The sequence below is a fragment of the Eubalaena glacialis genome, chromosome X (assembly GCF_028564815.1).
Source record: "Eubalaena glacialis isolate mEubGla1 chromosome X, mEubGla1.1.hap2.+ XY, whole genome shotgun sequence".
NCBI lineage: Eukaryota > Metazoa > Chordata > Mammalia > Artiodactyla > Balaenidae > Eubalaena > Eubalaena glacialis.
This window is the reverse complement of record NC_083736.1, coordinates 37,380,277-37,383,820: the sequence shown is the minus strand read 5'-3', so window position 1 is coordinate 37,383,820 and position 3,544 is coordinate 37,380,277. Positions and strand designations below refer to the sequence as shown.

Genomic DNA, 3,544 nt, shown 5'->3' with positions numbered 1-3,544 from the left:
TTTCCTGCCTAGGTGTAAAGACCTTTGAACTTTACAGGAATTCTGCATTCTTTCATGGTCTCAGGACCACTCAATACTTCCAGATATTAAAATGATATTCAACTGAATTCTGGAAATCTCACATGGTTTGTCTGATTTGTGATCACAGCACACAAGGTCCATTCTACTGGTATTAAATACCATTGGATTGTGTAGAAAATATTTTAGAAAGGTGACTAAGTTTGTGATCAGAGTAGATCTAGTGTTGTATTATAAACGAGGAAGAAAACAGTAAGGTGGGAGGAAGGGATGGGAGAAGAGAGAGTGACAGACACAAGGTTTGTGCCTGATTAGGGTTTTACCACCTAGAAGTGGAAACGGGTCTTGATTCTAAGCATCCCAGGGCAGCTTGGAGAAGGGAGAGATACCATCTCCTTACAACTCACAGGGCTCACAGGGTGTGCTTGCACAGATGGACAGGCCACCCACCACTCATCTCTGATTGTGGGTTCTGATTGATCTGTTTCTCTCGCCTCCCTGGAGATAAGCAATTTGCTAGCTGGTCTTTGGCAGGCTTCCTCTGCAAGCCATCCTCCTTGTGATCCCTTAGTGTGCTAGCCAGGGGTCATTCGAGTTTTCTGTTATTACCCAGGAATATGTGCAGCACAAAAAGAGAGCCTGAATCTTGCCACAGAGAACCTGGCTCTGGGGGTGACTGTCTGGTGGGCTTCAGGATGCTGTGGCTGCGGATGTGGGTTGCTCTTTTAGCATGACAGATGCTGCTGCTAAAATATTCCTTCTTGCGTCTCAGACCTTCCTTCCTTCCTGCAGAAGTACATCCCTTAAGGAGTTCCTTAAGTGAGGGTCAGTTGCTGGTAAAACTTCTCCGTTTTTGTTTTCTAAAAATGTCATGTTTTCACCTTTCTTTTGGAATTATAATTTATCTGGGCATAAAATTCCAAGTTGATGGTTATTTTCTCTCAGCACTTTAAAGATAGCATTCGGTACAAAGAAAATTCAATGGGGAAAGAAGCATCTTTTCGACAAATGGTGCTGGGACAACTGTATATCCACATGCAAAAGAATGAAGTTGGACCCCTACCTCACACCATATACAAAAATTCACTCAAAATGAATCAAAAGACTAACTGGAAGAATTAAAGCTATAAAGCTCTTAGAAAAAAAATATAGTGGTAATTCTGCATGACCTTGGATTTGGCGATGGATTCTTTGATATGACAGCAAAAGCATGAGTAGCAAAAGAAAAAATAGGTAAACTGGACTCCTCTAAAGTTAGAAACTTTTGTGCTTCAAAGAACACCATCAATGAAGTGAAAAGACAACCCATAGAATGGGATAAAATATTTGAAAAACATATACCTCCTATGGGTCTAGTATCAAGAATATATAAAGAACTCTTACAACTCAATAAAAAGACAACCCAATTAAAAACAGGCAAAGTATTTAGAGAGACACAACTCCAAAGAATATACACAAATGATCAATAAACACATGAAAAGGTGCTCAACATCATTAGCCATGAGGGAAATGCAAGTCAAAGCCACAGTGAAATATTACTTCACACCCACAAGCATGGCTATAATAAAAAAAGACAGATAATAATAAGTGTTGGATTTCCCTGTGGGTCCAGTGGGTAAGACTCCATGCTCCCAATGCAGGGGGCCCGGGTTCGATCCCTGGTTGGGGAACTAGATCCTGCATGCATGCCACAGCTAAGAGTCCACATGCCGCAACTAAAGATTCTGCATGCTGCAACAAAGATCCCGCGTGCCGCAACTGACCCAGTGCAGCCAAAATAAATAAGCGAATAAATAAATATTAAAAAAAATAAGTGTTGACAAGGATATGGAGAAATTGGAACTCTTTTTTAAAAATATAGAATACGGAATTCCCTGGTGGTCCACTGGTTAGGACTCTGCACTTTCCTGCCAAGGGCCTGGGCTCAGTCCCTGGTTGGGGGACTAAGATTCCACAAGCCATTCTGTGTGGCCAAAAAAAAAAAAAAAATATGGAATATTTCATGAATTTTCATGTCATCCTTGCACAGGGGTCATGCTAATCTCTGAATCATTCCAATTTTAGTATGTGGGCTGCTGAAGTGAGCACAAATTAGAACTCTTATACATTGCTAGTGGAAATGTAAAATGGTGTAGTTGCTTTGGAAAACAGTTTGGCAGCTCCTCAAAATGTTAAACAAGAGTTACTCTATGACCCAGCAATTCCACTCCTGGGTATATTCCCAAGAGAAATGAAAACATATGTACAAACAAAAACTTGCACATGAATGTTTATAGCAGCATTATTCCTAACAGCCAAAAGGTAGAAACAATTCAAATGTCCACCAACTGACAAGTGGATAAATAAAATGTAGTATATCCATGCAATGGAATATTATTTGGACATAAAAAGGAATGAAGCACTGATACATGTTACAATGTGGATGAACCTTTAAAATATGCTAAGTTAAAGAAGCCAGTCACCAAGGACCACATATTGTATGATTCCATACATATGAAACGTTCAGAATAGGCAAATATAGAGAGATAGAAAGTACGTTAGTGCTTGCCAGGAGCTGTGGGGAGAGGGGAATAGGGAGTGACTACCAATGGGCAGTGAGCTTTTTTTTTTTTTTTTAAATTTTTTGGCTGGACCGTGCAGCATGTGGGATCTTAGTTCCCCGACCAGGGATCAAACCCACACCCCTTGCATTGGAAGCATGGAGTCTTAACCACTGGACCGCCAGGGAAGTCCCAGTGGGTTTCTTTTTAAGGTGATGAAAATGTTCTGGAATTAGTGGTGATGGTTGCACAATCTTATGAATATACAAAAACCACTTAGTTGCACACTTTGAAAGAATGAATTACATGGTATGTGATATATATATATTTATTTTATTTTATTTTTTAAAATATTTTAAAAATTTATTTATTCATTTTTTTTGGCTGCGTTGGGTCTTCGTTGCTGCATGTGGGCTTTCTCTAGTTGAGGCAAGCGGGGGCTACTCTTCATTGCAGTGCACGGGCTTCTCACTGCGGTGGCTTCTCTTGTTGCGGAGCACGGGTTCTAGGCATGCGGGCTTCAGTAGTTGTGGCGCGTGGGCTCAGTAGTTGTGGCTCGCAGGCTCTAGAGCGCAGGCTCAGTAGTTGTGGTGCACGGGCTTAGTTGCTCCGTGGCATGTGGTATCTTCCCGGACGAGGGCTCGAACCCGTGTCCCCTGCATTGGCAGGCGGATTCTTAACCACTGTGCCATCAGGGAAGCCCCTATATATTTTTTTTAAAAGGAGCATTTTACAGTCTTCTGGTTTCTACTATTGCTGTCGGAAACTATGCTGATATTCCAATTGTCGTTTTTTTATAGGTAATTGTCCTCCCCTCCACCCAGGACACTTTTAGAATCTTTTTGGTTTTTTTTTTTTTTTGGTTCTACAGTTTCACTGTAATGTGTCTCAGTGTGGATTTCTTTTTATCCTATTTGAATTTGTTGGGCTCTCTGGATCTGAAGATTCATATCTTTCATTAATTTTGGAAAATTGTCAACTGTTAT

At 40.7% G+C, this 3,544-nt stretch overlaps 1 non-coding gene across 1 annotated transcript; it reads right to left on the bottom strand.

Moving 5' to 3' along the window:
- Window positions 1–2,002: 2,002 nt before the first annotated feature.
- LOC133082770 (U6 spliceosomal RNA) lies at window positions 2,003–2,106 on the bottom strand. The gene has a single exon (XR_009698999.1). It is a non-coding gene; the product is annotated as a U6 spliceosomal RNA (small nuclear RNA).
- Between the last annotated feature and the right edge of the window lie 1,438 nt (window positions 2,107–3,544).